Here is a 15,883-nt window from a genome sequence, read left to right on the forward strand (position 1 = left end):
CTCACTTCAACTTCAGCAGGTAAACTTTTCTGTGCAATCTTCAGCAGCTCAGTCCCTGTCAGTGTCTGCACACAGGAGGAACCTTTGGACAGTTTTTGGCTTGCAATGTAGAAATCACACTGAGACACAGAAACAGATGGTGGAGTCTGACAGCTCAGTGAGACTGAGTCTGTCTCTGTGATCAGAGGTGGATGCACAGTAATTTCAGGCCAAGGAACTGAAAAAAATGTAAACATTTGTTGAACTGTGTAGATAACCTGCTGTTAGTTTGGTATTTTGTCCTAATCCGCCTGCCGTACCTCCGTGTAGGTGTGTGTGTATGTTTTGAGTGGTATAGGCGCCATTCCGTTATTGAATCCAAGCATGTAAGTTCTCTGCTGCTGTGCTGGTTAATAAAACCACGTTAACTGAGATTACTGCTTCATCATTATCATACTGGTGAATATACAACAAACTGAATAAGCAAATATACAAAAATAATCAATGACAGAAAATGTTTAGGTGGTTTTACTTATTATATTGGTGGTGAAAAATGTTCTCACACCTCACTTATCTTGCATTTGCAGCATTGTATATTGAAGTAATTATTTAGTTACACATTCTAACATTAGCCCATCGTTAAAGTGTTTACTCACTCTGTATGGTGATTGGTGACATGTTACTCAGTGGAGATTTATATATATAAAGATAGTAACAGGTCAGTTCAACTGTAACAGGTGAACTTTGATGTATCCATGACAGAAATTGAGACCCTGTCAGAGTCTGCAGACAAGGAACTGTTTTGGCAGTTTTATCTCCTGAAATGAGAAAATAACACGCAGAGACAGGAAGAGGATTCTGACAGTTCACTGTGACTGAGTCTGTCTCTGTGATCATCAGCGGGCTCACTGTCAGTTTAGGTGGACGAAGGTCTGTTAAATAAAATATATGTAAATTTTAATAAGTAAATTTGATGTACATAAAATATTTTTGATAATAGATTTACAATACCAAAGTAAGCATGTAAATGTAAAGTATTTACGTCTATAAATGTTTAACCTATAATGCAAATTTAATTGTCATTTCTTCACTCACTGTTTATGTTGATGGTGGATGGCTCACTGTCAGGAGATGTAAATTTAAAAGTATAAGTTTGTACAGTGTAAGAACATCTCACTTCAACCTCAGCAGGTAAACTCTTCTGTGTGATCTTTAGTAGCTCAGTCGCTGTCAGTGTCTGCACACAGGAGGAACCTTTGGACAGTTTTTGGCTTGCAGTGTAGAAATCACACTGAGACACAGAAACAGATGATGGAGTCTGACAGCTCAGTGTGACTGAGTCTGTCTCTGTGATCGCAGGTGGACTCACGCTCAGTATAGGTGGAACACTGGCTGCAATTTCAGATGTAAATATTTCATGATGAGCTATTGTGGAGACGTTTCAAAGTAACAAAGCAAACAGCTGATACACTGATTAACATAAGTGTGTGCGTCTGTGTGTGTGTGTATAATTAAATTTATTACACTAACCTTGTGCTTTAATTCCATGAAAATAATCTGTTGAAGTTGAAGAAAACATGTATAATGATATGAATCTTGAATCAATCTTATTATGTATTAAACATAAGTATGCATTAATAATGTATAGTATGTACAAAGCATAATAATAGCAACACCTAACAAAAATATAAACTGAACACATCAAATGTAAGAGCAGAAAAAATGAAAATAAAAGAATTTCACAGGAAGTTTAACTTACAGAGAAGGATAACGAACAGCAGGACTCTAGCCATGATAGCATGAACGACCTGCAGAGCAAACTAACACTAATCTGACGTTCACCAACATTACATGACATAACTTTCTTCCAGGAAAGCCAGAAGTAAACCGTACTAACCAGCCACAGTAACACATTTTTTTAAAACCCTCGGCCCATGTAACTATGATATATTTAGATAAGCGCTGCCCCAGTGTTGAAATATAAACAGTTTATATTTCTCTTGCTTTGCTGTTACATCTTTTACACTGTACAACCTCATTAGTTCCCAGAACTTAAAAAAACTATGCAAACTTGTTGCCTCAACTAAGTAAAGCTTACTTAAGATGACTATGTTAGGACAACTTATTCATTGTAAGTATACAGTACTAAGAATAGCTTGATGTTTCTGACTGTGCAGTACTAACTTCACCTGATGTTTTATCATCTTTGAAATTTCTAGTAAAGCACTTATATTAATATAACACTGTATGCAAGTATGATTAAAAAAAGAATAACTTACAACACTTGTTTTAATGGCGTTAAAATCAGCCCAACTTTTATTTTCAAATGCAAAAAAGTACATCAGCCAACATACTGGACACTGTTTTGCTCAACAACAACAACTATATTGCCATCACTGTTATAATCTTACAATGAAACAAAGTCAAAGATGTAATTATTCCTAAAACTATGTTTAAGCTTTCCACAATTTTGTTTTGCAAGCTACATTACTTATATAATCAAAATAAAATGTATTTATTGTTCAGTCACAAGTGCAGTCTCTAGTTTAAACAACATATTTGTTTTGCATTCAAACACAGAAGCTGGTATGTTGTAATATTTTAAAGACTATTTGTTTCCAGTCCAGGCATTGCTGCCTGAATGTCTGTAATGGATTTAGGTGATCTAAATGTAAGTTCAGAAGAAAGTCTTTAACATTGTCCCATCTTCCCTTAAGTACAGTGGCAGTGGATGTGGGATGGAGATGCAATGAGCTTAACCCTGCAAGTGACCATTTTCACTGACCACACCATCTGTGACGGAAGACTCATCTCTCCTGGTGGCCTGCAAGCCACAATATGATCTTTGAAGAAATGCAGACCAAACTGTTGTTGTTTGTTTACTTACACAGCATGTCTTGTAGAATTAACTCCCGACCCAAAAAGAAGCAAGCAGAGGGAGAAAAACCATAAAATTATTTAGAAGCTGATTTGATCCTTAATGGCTTTTCAACTGTTATATCTAACAACACAGAAGGTCAATGTTGACCTCGTACTACCAAATTAGACTAGCACATATCGTATTAAAACCACCATCTACACCATCTACTACCGTGTCTGAATGTGTGGTATTGCCTCTGTCAGATACATGTTTAAAAATATGACCATCTAATTTAAATATAATCATTGCATGCTTGTTAAAATCTAACTTCCAATATATAAAGTTTCTCCACAGATGTTCAAAAGCAAACACAAAGCATTAAAATAAATACAGGGGTTAAGAATATATACAGTGGGGCAAAAAAGTATTTAGTCAGCCACCGATTGTGCAAGTTCCCCCACCTAAAATGATGACAGAGGTCAGTAATTTGCACCAGAGGTACACTTCAACTGTGAGAGACAGAATGTGAAAAAAAAATCCATGAATCCACATGGTAGGATTTGTAAAGAATTTATTCGTAAATCAGGGTGGAAAATAAGTATTTGGTCAATAACAAAAATACAACTCAATACTTTGTAACATAACCTTTGTTGGCAATAACAGAGGTCAAACGTTTACTATAGGTCTTTACCAGGTTTGCACACACAGTAGCTGGTATTTTGGCCCATTCCTCCATGCAGATCTTCTCGAGAGCAGTGATGTTTTGGGGCTGTCGCCGAGCAACACGGACTTTCAACTCCCGCCACAGATTTTCTATGGGGTTGAGGTCTGGAGACTGGCTAGGCCACTCCAGGACTTTCAAATGCTTCTAACGGAGCCACTCCTTTGTTGCCCGGGCGGTGTGTTTTGGATCATTGTCATGTTGGAAGACCCAGCCTCGTTTCATCTTCAAAGTTCTCACTGATGGAAGGAGGTTTTGGCTCAAAATCTCACGATACATGGCCCCATTCATTCTGTCCTTAACACGGATCAGTCGTCCTGTCCCCTTGGCAGAAAAAACAGCCCCATAGCATGATGTTTCCACCCCCATGCTTCACAGTAGGTATGGTGTTCTTGGGATGCAACTCAGTATTCTTCTTCCTCCAAACACGACGAGTTGAGTTTATACCAAAAAGTTCTACTTTGGTTTCATCTGACCACATGACATTCTCCCAATCCTCTGCTGTATCATCCATGTGCTCTCTGGCAAACTTCAGACGGGCCTGGACATGCACTGGCTTCAGCAGCGGAACACGTCTGGCACTGCGGGATTTGATTCCCTGCCGTTGTAGTGTGTTACTGATGGTGACCTTTGTTACTTTGGTCCCAGCTCTCTGCAGGTCATTCACCAGGTCCCCCCGTGTGGTTCTGGGATCTTTGCTCACCGTTCTCATGATCATTTTGACCCCACGGGATGAGATCTTGCGTGGAGCCCCAGATCGAGGGAGATTATCAGTGGTCTTGTATGTCTTCCATTTTCTGATGATTGCTCCCACAGTTGATTTTTTCACACCAAGCTGCTTGCCTATTGTAGATTCACTCTTCCCAGTCTGGTGCAGGTCTACAATACTTTTCCTGGTGTCCTTCGAAAGCTCTTTGGTCTTGGCCATGGCGGAGTTTGGAGTCTGACTGTTTGAGGCTGTGGACAGGTGTCTTTTATACAGATGATGAGTTCAAACAGGTGCCATTCATACAGGTAACGAGTGGGGGACAGAAAAGCTTCTTACAGAAGACGTTACAGGTCTGTGAGAGCCAGAGATTTTCCTTGTTTGAGGTGACCAAATACTTATTTTCCACCCTAATTTACGAATAAATTCTTTACAAATCCTACCATGTGGATTCATGGATTTTTTTTTCACATTCTGTCTCTCACAGTTGAAGTGTACCTCTGGTGCAAATTACTGACCTCTGTCATCATTTTAAGTGGGGGAACTTGCACAATCGGTGGCTGACTAAATACTTTTTTGCCCCACTGTAGTTCATATGTTAAAGGTCATATACTGTATTTTTCGGACTATAAGACGCATTTAAAATCCTTTTATCCTTTTTTCTAAAAAAAAAAGTGCATATAATCCAGTGCGCCTTATGTATGAATTCTGGTTGTTCTTACTGACCTCAAACCGATTTTATGTGGTACATGGCACTCAAAAATCTGTCAAAAAATGTTTTAGTACTACTTTGGTAAGCTACGAAGCCGCACCGCTTGATGGATTGTTGGAGCATTACGACTACCGTTGTCAGGAGTCTCATGGAGTAATACATACTGTGCGTCAACATTATATTACCGTATTGTGTGTATAAGGACCCCCAAATGGCACCTGTTAAGAGACATGTGTGGTGGCAGATTTCTTTCATCATGTATTAATCACATATTTTAATCCTATCACTTTAGTATAGCAAGAGCACTCCTATCACTTAGTTGTATGCATGTGCACTACAAGTGGGCCTTATGCTCTACACACACAGTGAGGCCATTGTAATGGGAGACTGCTTATCAGGGATGTAAATCCTTAGGTGACGGCAGAAAACAAGGTCATAATTCTCTCTGTGAGGGAGGAGGTTTTAAGGATGGGACTGAAGGTATAGTGAAATATAAGAGGCTGTGGAATGTTCTTTGTTTGAGAGTGTTCTGGGAAGGTATAAAAGAGTTCAGGGTGGTGTCCATCCTCAGAAAACTGTTTGGTGCTTGATGTGAATATTTTCTCCACATTGCAACGTGTTAATTAAACCACTTCAAATTGAGTGCACTGGGTGTGTTGCAGGTTATTGTTAAAATTTCCATAACACATGCTTACGAAGAGAATTTCAAACTCAAGGCTATCAGTCACGCAGTAGAACATGGGAATAGAGCAGCTGTGAGAGAATTCAACATTAATGAATCAATGGTACGGAAGTGGAGGAAGCAAGAAGAATGAGTTGAGTAAAGTTTGACTTATTTGACTGTTTGTTTGTTTTTTTGCTTAATGCCCCTTATAATCTGATGTGCTTTATTTATGAAAACAGACCTGTTCATTGACAATACGCCTTATAATCCAGTGTGCCTTATGGTCCGAAAAATGGACAGGGATGGACCATACAGTAGTGCAATACTGTATGGTCACCTGATCAGTCACCTGATCGGTGATTGGGGAAAGAAAGGGTTTCTGATTGGTCAAAAGTCTCAAATGAACAAAGGAGGTTTCTGATTGGCCAAAATGTGCAACGAAGGAGACTTCTGTTTTTCATTCAGTCTATTGTCTTTTTTTCTTTATCAGGCGATGTTTCCAGCTCCACCTGAAGCCTCGGCTGCTGTCTGTTGTCTTCAGCATGACCCCAATGTGTTATTTATTTATTTTTACTGGTTTAGAATGACTCCACATTAAGCATTATCAGTGTATATACAATAAAAGCATCTAGTCTTTACTCCTACATTGATGAGGATTTTCCTTTGGCTCTTTTGAACCATAACCGATTGGAAAATACCCTAAAATTAACAGAAATTGAGAATGAATTGCTTTCTTTTCCTCTGTGCTATTATGATGTGCAAAGACTAGCCATAAGAGGTGTCTTTTAGGTTGCACCGATGAGACCATGTAATTGTTTTACTTTTATACTGGTAAAATGTGAAGGATTATTCATACCATTGCACTGTCATTTACAGAAAGGCAAGAAATTAAAGGCCTACCCTGAACTCTTAACCCCCTACACAGAGCGACATTGTTGCACTGTGCCATGTTAGGGTCCACTTGTCAAAGGGAAAATAGTGGAAAATCAGTACAAAGTTGCTATGAGAGATTAACTTTGTCCGGTGACGAAGTATCTGAAGAGGGTTCACTGAAAAGTTGATTCTGAAAATGATGTGTTCATATACCATGGCTTTCACAGTCACCAGATCTCAACCAAGACTATCTGGGGGAAATTTGACTGACATAACAGATAGATAATAGCTCTGTTAGTGTTTCAGAATCAATTCCAGTAAACACTGAAGCTCTTGCAGAGACATGTGTTGTACAAATACTTCACAAAACTGTCTTTGTCACCTGCTTGTACACATTGCTTCTTTGGTTCTGGTCTGTTATGTATTTCTGTATATTTGTGTCTTCTGAGCCTGTTGGCAGAGAATGCTATTTGTGTGTAACTTAATAAAAAACATGTCAAACATGCTTCTCTTTCTATATACTTTATATACTATATAATTTTGAATTGCTCTCTTCAGTTGGGTGTCTTCCCTGTTGCCTTTAAAACGGCAGTGGTGAGGCCCCTTCTGAAGAAGAGCAATTTGGATTGTAATGATTTTAATAACTACAGACCTGTATCCAACTTACCATTTTTAAGTAAAATCTTAGAAAAACTTGTTTTTACTCAGATTAATGACTTTTTGAATGATAGACAGATCCTGGAGATATTCCAGTCTGGATTTAGGGTGAACCACAGCACAGAGACTGCTCTCCTAAAGGTTTTAAATGATCTTAGATGTAACTGGGACGCCCAAAAGCTCTCAGTCCTGGTGCTACTGGATCTAAGGGCAGCCTTTGATACAGTAGACCACGCTATTCTTTTAAACAGACTGAAACACATGGTGGGCCTCTCTGGTGCTGTACACAACTGGTTCACTTCCTATCTCTCAGACAGAACTTTTATGGTGAGTATGGATACATGCTCCTCTAAGATCCATAAAATGACATGTGGTGTGCCCCAAGGGTCAGTTTTAGGCCCTGTACTTTTTAATTTGTATATGCTCCCTCTCGGCGGTGTCATCAGGAGGCATGGAGTGAACTTTCAAAGTTACGCGGATGACACTCAGCTGTACATCTCCGTGTCTCCTGATGACACCAGACCAATGGATGCCCTTTTAAACTGTATTTTAGATATAAGATCTTGGATGTCAGAAAACTTTTTACAGCTTAACCAGGACAAAACTGAAGTTTTAATCATCGGTCCTGAGGCTCAGAGAGAGAAACTCTTGTCTAAATTAGAGGCATTTTCACTATGTCCTTCGCTACAAGTGAAAAACCTGGGTGTTATTTTTGACTCTGAGCTTGGTTTTATCCCACATATTAAACATGTAACCAAAATTGGATTTTATCATCTAAAAAATATAGCCAGAGTCCGCCCTATTCTCTCTCGGGCAAACACGGAGATGTTGATGCATGCTTTTATTACCAGTCGCATTGATTACTGTAATGCCCTGCTCTCTGGTCTTCCTAAAAAGAATATTTCAACTTTACAACTTTTACAAAACTCGGCAGCTCGTGTGCTGACGAAGACCAGAGGGCGGGCCCACATTACACCGGTTTTAGAATCGCTGCATTGGCTCCCCGTGTGTTTCAGGATCAATTTTAAAGTTCTTTTATTGGTTTTTAAATGTCTTAATGGTCTTGGGCCTTCTTATCTCTCAGATCTGCTTTTACCATATGAACCCTCGCAGACCCTGAGGTCCTCTGGTACTGGCCTTTTGATTGTCCCTAAAGTCAGGACACATACTCACGGAGAGGCAGCTTTTCAATGGTATGGTCCTCATCTGTGGAACAGCCTGCTGGAGGAGCTCAGGGCCGCAGAGAACGTACATGTTTTTAAGAACAGGCTCAAGACCCACCTTTTTAATTTAGCTTTTACTTAACGTTTATTTATTTTATGCTTATTTATTCTATCCTGTTATTCTATTATTAATTTAGGCTTTACCTAATATTTATTGATTTTATTCTTATTCATTTTTTAATCTTCTTACTCTATTTATATTTATATTGTATCCCGTTCTTATTTATTTTATCGTTTTACCCTGTATATATCCTTTTGTGTCATATCTTCAGTGTTTCCTCAGAGGGCGCTCTCTGCACCGGGGCTGTGATCGACCGTGGTTGCTGGGGCTCTGGGGGTCCTCTCAGCCTGGCTGGGGGGCTTCTTTGCCTCCCTCCTGCTGTGTGCCCAGCCTGGAGGCTACGGTCTGTGACCGGCTCCCGGTGCAGACGGCTCCCTGTTATAGTGTTTCCTCACTTGGCTCATGCGTACCCAGCCCAATTTTACTCTTTAAGTGTGTGTGTGTGTGTGTGTGTTATGTTAATGAGAGTGTGGGGAGTGAGTTGGAGGGTGGGGTGGGGTGGGCTGCTTTTAACCATGTGAAGCACTTTGTGCTACATTTTTTTTGTATGAAAAGTGCTTTATAAATAAAGATTGATTGATTTATAATTGTATGTTTTGTCAGTGCCCTTGGGACTATTGTGACACTGATTCAAAGAAGGTCAGTAAGTCTACGGTCACCGTACACTCTGGGCCAATGAAAAGACGTAACCGTCCATCTACAGTCACTGTAGACATTGTGCTATCGTAGACTCGACTTCAGTCCATGTGGAGGGCGCAAACTAAGAAGTAAAATTTCCAGCTTACTTACTTAAGTACATATCCACATACTTTAATATGATGTTTGCTCAACCTTTGCAGATTAAATGGCTTCAACTCTTCTGAGAAAGCTTTCCACAAAGTCTAGGAGTGTTTTTATGAGAGTTTTTGAACATTCTTAGTGAAGTGCATTTGTGAGGTCAGACACTGATGTTGTTGTTGATGTGTAACATTGGAATCAGACAAGTATCATTCTTCTTGCAACCGCCAAACCCAAACTCATTCACTCCAGAGAACATGTCTCCACAGCTCTAGAGTCCAGTAGTGGTGTAAGTGGTGTTACACCACTGCATCCAACGTCTTTCATCGTGGTTGGTGATGTAAGATGCAGCTATGTCATGGAAACCCATTACATGAATCTCTCTATGAACTGTTCTTGAGCTAATCTCCACACTGCAGTTTCTCAATACATTAGCAAAGACACAGAGAATCAACACTCGCTGTAACAACACACAACAGAAAATCAACAGCCATGAAAAATGAATGGCCTATATTTGGTTTTTAAATGTGAATCTGTATTTATTTGTATGCTATTAGAAATACCAAAATCAACAGAGGTTCAAATTGGAGATCAAGGAATTCACAGGCATTCAGTCATGATGAAGCTGAAAACGGCGACTATCCAATGTTGACTACAGACTACTACTACTACAAGTTCATTTGTCATTTTGCAGAGCTGGTTCACAGGAAAACCACAGGATGCATCAATAATCACACACAAAGGCCACAGAGCTACAAAGAACGAAAGGTAAAGTTAAACAGAAATGGCAAGATGAGTGTATTTATACATCACATCTGCTGCTGAGGCTTCAGTTCCCACTCATACATTTACTCTTATTGCTGGTTTCCCATATTAGTGGGGCACACAAAGTCATTAGTTTGTTTCTCTGTTGCTATGCAATTAATGTGCAAAACTTGTCACCTGTGGTGCTAACACGTATCATCATCATAGATAATTGTATTGAAAATGATTACCTCACAGTTCACATCTTAGCCTGTTTTGTTTTAACTGTAATTTTAAAACTCATGTCAGCAGATAACATCACTCTTTTCTGATTCTAACATGTTTATCACAGAGGACAGTGCAGTAGAAGCTTCCATGATTCAACCTCAATCTCAACCAAGGTGTACTCAACAAGTTTAGAGCTTTAAAAGCTATAAAACTCTAACACTTAACAGTCTGAGTATGCAGACTGTAATGATTTGAACAGAATGAGTAACAGATAGCTGTGGTGTGTTTGCCTCAGAAATAGTGGCCCAATTCTACACCACAGAAGCTGCTTCATGCATTTATTTTTTGATCCTACCTCAAACATTTTTGAGACACTTAATTTTGAAACTGTGCTCATTTGTCATGTGTGGCTGACAAAAACTGCAATGTGGTTATGAAGGGGCTGGCCAAAGTAGGTGTTCAACTTTAATGGTAGTTAACTCAGACACTTTTATAAAGTTTCAGTCTTTGCTGGAATGTTGAACTATAAACAGTCAGTGTAAATGCTTGTTGTTTGCTCCATTTCCTGTAAAACTTCCAACTTCTGTTTGCAGATACCAGTGAAGTAATCCTGCCATTAGAGCGGTGAGCGAACTGTGACTGAGAGAAAGTATATGTGGAGAAACTAGTGAGGAGATTCACTACTGTGGATTTTGTGTTGGACAATTGTTGCACTATTCATTTTAAAATAAAATCTCACGATAGTTTAAGAGTGTCTGCCCCTAAGTCCTGATTTTACCCCTCAGCTCAGTGAGAAGAAGGAGAATGTAAAAATTCCCTAAACTGCCAACATTAGAATGATACATTGTATAGGAAACCATGAATGTGCAGGACATGCAACACGACTTAAAAGGTGCTGTTTTACTGTATTTGTGGGGCTTGAGTACTTTTGTCACAGACTGATGGAGAGTAGACCAAAATGTACAACAATAAGTAAGTAAAATACACAAAAAGCAGACCTGTAATGGTTGAAATTAATTAATCTGACAAGATGGAAGACTACACGCACACACACACAAACAAGGTGGACTGCACACAGATGAGGTCATGAGAGCGATGGAACTGGATCAAAAGCAGGAACTAAAATCACAATGAAGTGAAGGAAAACAAAATGAAGCTCTGATTTCAGATTAGAACCAATGTAATGTTAGTACCAAACTTGGTTACCCCTGCTTAATTTAAATCATCGCTCCCTGCAATATTTTAGACAAAGGGCGCAAATGGTAAATGGCCTGTATTTGTATAGCGCTTTACTGCTTGCAAGTGGCAAACTACCTAGCGGGCCGTCAGGGTAACGCTACGAGAGCATCTCTCAACATGGGCCCCAAAAAAAGTACTGACAGCTGAGAAAGGCGACGATCAAAATACATGCACCACACACTGTAAAGTATTCATTAAACCCAATGGAACACCGGAACAAGCCAAAACATTGGTCATCAGAAATATTGAGGAGCTGGACAAATACTGATGCTCTATCAAGGTCTGCGGGGGCAGACCGTGTGTGAGTTTGTATAGAGGACCCAAGAGCAGACAGAGGCGAGGAGGCGAAACTTGAAAGCCAAACGAACCTTTATTTGGCTAGTTGCAGGTAAAAACATGGAAACTGAGAAAAAACTATGAACAACTGCAAAATACTGAATCAACTGAGGAAACTAAGACCTAGAACTGTGACATAAACTGTGACAAAAAACCTATGACCAGACATGGAGTGAAACACAGGCAATGCCACGCTGAACACAGGAAGACTGAGGACTTAAATACACACATGGGTTGATCAGGAGAAGTGGAGACACATGAGGACACAGCTGACTCCAATGAAACATAATGACAACACAGGGGAGAGTAAAACTGGACACACTAAGAAAAAAAGATGGCGCCGCGGATGTCAGCCTCGGTACTGCGCTCTCTCGCACTTTTCTTGTTTTTGTTTATTGTCTGTGCTTTTGGTCACTCAGATCACATCACTTTCTCCGGAGATCAACTGCTAAACATCAGGCAGTCGTTACAAAATAGTTCTGATCCATTTTTCATAAACGTTTTTCGGAGATTTTAGTCAGAGGTGCAGCAGCCCTCTGTGGCTCCTGGAGGAGAGGCAGATGGGGGACTCGCGCTGGTGAAACTGCGTTGGCGAGGATTCCACACGGCACTCCCCTCCATTTACCTCGCGAATCTCCGTTCTCTTCCAAACAAAGTCGACAAACTACTGCTTTTAAACCAGACTAACAAGGACTTTGCATGCTCTGCTGCCCTGTGCTTCACTGAAACCTGCCTCAGTGAGCGAATCCCAGATGCTGTCTTAAATCTGCCGGGCTTCCAACTTCACTAGGCGGACCGCGGAACGGAGTTTTCAGGGAAAACAAAGGGTGGTGGAGTCTGCTTCTACATTAACGAAGGTTGGTGTACTGATGTCACAGTGTTACAGAAATACGGCAGCCCATTTCTAGAAACTTTTTTCATTAACTGCAAACCATTTTATTCACTGCAGGAGTTTTGTTCCTTCATGCTGGTTGGAGTTTGCATCCCTCCTCAGGCCAATGCAAACAACGCACTGTGCGAGCTGGCTGACCAGATTACCACCCTTGAAAGAAAATTTCTGGATTCCTTCACAATTGTCCTTGGGAATTCTAACAGAGCAAATCTAAACCATGAACCTAAATACAGACAGCATATAGACTGCCCCACCAGGGACAGCATCACACTGAATCACTGTTACACTACTTTAAAAGATGCCCAATGCTCTGTCCCCCGGGCACCTTTGGGACATTCTGATCATTGCTTGGTCCATCTTATTCCAGTTCATAGGCAACAACTCAAACTTGCCAAGCCTGTAGTCAAAACTGTGAAGAAGTGGACTAATGCAGCAAAGCAGGAACTGTAGAACTGTTTTGACTGCACTGATTGGACTGTTTTTGAGAACCTGGATGAGCTGACGGACACTGTGACATCATACATCAGTTTTTGTGAAGATGTGTGTGTGCCAACAAAGACCTTTTGCACACAAAAAACCCAATAGACCATGGTTTCTCCAAAAGTTGATTCTGTTCATCTGGACGTAGCGTCCAAGTGACTTCTTCAGTGTCAGCTGACTGCAGGTTTCCCCAACCTTATAAACAGTACATTTGCATAATGACTGAAACCAGCCCGCTGAGGACCAATGGGCTGGGAGGTCGGTTCCTTAATCTTAATTATGCAAATTCTCATGACCATTGATCAACAACCACTGACCAAAACCCACTGATCAAAGACCACTGATCAATGGCCATGAGTACCATTCACAGAGAGTTGGGAAATGGCTGCAATCACAGCATTGTATGATGGCGAAAGATGTACCCTTAGGCCACCTCCTCGATTCAGAGATGGTCTTTCCCTTTTCACGTAAATGGCCTCCTTGACTCCGCGCTCAAACCAGCATTCCTCCCTGTCCTAGATGTGTACTTCCTCATCATTGAAAGAGTGTCCACTGGCCTGTAGGTGTAAATAGACTGCAGAGTCCTGGCCTGACGAGGTAGCTCTTCTGTGTTGTGCCATCCGCTTCGCCAGAGGTTGTTTGGTTTCCCCAATGTATAAATCCTGGCACTTAACAGCGTGCACTATGTTACTCTGTTTGTATCGGGGGACCCAATCCTTGGGATGGACCAGTTTTTGGCGCAGCGTGTTTTGGGGTTTAAAAGCCACAGAGACACGGTGTTTAGAAAAAATGCGTCTCAACTGCTCCGATACTCCTGACACATATGGGATCACTACAGGTTTTTGCTTAGGCAGCGGTTGTCCTTCTCTCCTGGATCGGCTGGAGCTTTCTTTAGGTGCCTTTCCAGCTTTGACAAAAGTCCAGCTGGGATAGCCACATTTACTCAGGGCCTTCTTGATGTGATGTTCTTCTGCCTCCCTGGCCGCTGTGTCAGTGGGGATGGTGTTCGCTCTGTGTTGTAGCGTCCTAATGACATCCAGTTTGTGCTCCAGTGGATGATTCAATTCAATTCAATTTCTTTATTGTCCCACAAGGGGAAATTAGTTTAGCAGCAGGATAAAAAAAAAAAAAAAAACAGAACAATACTATAAAATAATAATGATAATAATAGTGATAGAAAGTCCAAGGACAGTTATTTGCCATTAAGGAGACAAGATGCAGTAGGGATAAAAGAGACCTGGAGTCTTTTCCTCACAGGTACTCTAAAACGGCGGCCGGAAGGCAATAACTCAAACTCACTGTGAAGTGGATGGTTCACACAATTAATAATAGAATGAGCCTTTCTAAGCACATTTCTATTGTAGATGGCCAAAAGTCCATCTTGCCAGCGCCCTGAAATTTTTCTAGCAGTCCCAACCGATTCTTATTCTTCACCGTCAGGTTACCAAACCAGGCAGCGATACAAAAAGACATCACAGATTTGATAAAACTTCTATAAAACAAAGACAACATCTCAGATGAGACATTAAAAGATCTAATTTTCCTTAAAAAGAACAGTCTTTGTTGAACTTTTTTAGTAGTGGCATCAGCATGAGATTCAAAACACAGTTTATGGTCAAGTACCACACCTAGATATTTATAACTCTCAACTATCCTAATATCGGCAGTTTTAATGATAGTAGGTGATGAGCTATAAGAGGACTTCCTAAAATCAATAATCATGTCTTTAGTTTTTGACACATTAAGTGAAAGGAAGGACTCATCACACCAATTCACAAAATCATCTACAACCTGTCCATGGCCTGACTCATCCCCCACTAGAAGACTGACGATCACTGTGTCGTCAGCAAACTTCAGGATATGTCTGTTTGTGAAATTGCTGCGACACTCATTTGTGTACAGAATGAACAGAAGGGGAGAGAGGCAACAACCCTGGGGTGATCCAGTAGAGGAGGAGAGCACATCAGAAAATACATGATTCACCCTCACGCATTGTGACCTATTAGTCAGAAAGTTTGTCACCCAGCCGACCAGACTAGTGTCAAGCTTGAAATGATTGTAAAGCCTGTCAGCAAGTAAGAAGGGTTGAATTGTATGAAAAGTCAGCAAATAATAATCTTGCATGGGTGTGAGGGGCCTCAAGATGCTTATACAAGAGATGCAGAAGTGTGACAACAGCATCCTCCACACCTCTCCCTGCTCTATAGGGGGTCAAGATGGTGTTCAACATGCATTAAAATCTCCTTCTTAATTATCTTCTCAAATGACTTCATCACTAAAGAAGTCAGAGCCACAGGCCTAAAATCATTCAGTACCTTAGGAGAACTGCCCTTAGCAACAGGAACAATGACAGCATGTTTCCAAATCTTAGGTACTGTCTGTAGTTCTAAAGAAAGTGAGAAGATATGGTGAAAAATCCCACTCAGCTGATCAGCACAAGTTCTCAGTACCTGTCCACAGATGTTGTCAGGTCCAGGACTCTTGCTTTTAGTGTGTCTAAAAAGATTAGCTACCCCCCTCTCATCAATACAAATTGATGGGGGAGTGATAGTCTTTTCCCTCAGTGTGCTGGTCTGCCTACAGTCAAAGTTCTCAAAACGAAGGTAAAAACTGTTAAGACTGTCTGCCAGATGTTTGTCAGAGGTAAACCCCTCTACGGTAATATTGATCAGTGGTCTTTGATCAGTGGGTTTTGGTCAGTGGTTGTTGATCAATGGTCATGAGAATTTGC

At 40.6% G+C, this 15,883-nt stretch overlaps 1 long non-coding RNA gene across 1 annotated transcript; it reads right to left on the reverse strand.

The window, feature by feature from the left end:
- Window positions 1-642: 642 nt before the first annotated feature.
- LOC120731527 lies at window positions 643-1,523 on the reverse strand. The gene is made up of 3 exons (XR_005695384.1): window positions 1,510-1,523; window positions 1,075-1,371; window positions 643-911 (listed from the first exon to the last, which is right to left on the reverse strand). It is a non-coding gene; the product is annotated as an uncharacterized LOC120731527 (long non-coding RNA).
- Window positions 1,524-15,883: the final 14,360 nt, after the last annotated feature.

Source organism: Simochromis diagramma, unplaced genomic scaffold (genome assembly GCF_900408965.1).
Source record: "Simochromis diagramma unplaced genomic scaffold, fSimDia1.1 OVJJ01000483.1, whole genome shotgun sequence".
In the NCBI taxonomy this organism is placed as follows: domain Eukaryota; kingdom Metazoa; phylum Chordata; class Actinopteri; order Cichliformes; family Cichlidae; genus Simochromis; species Simochromis diagramma.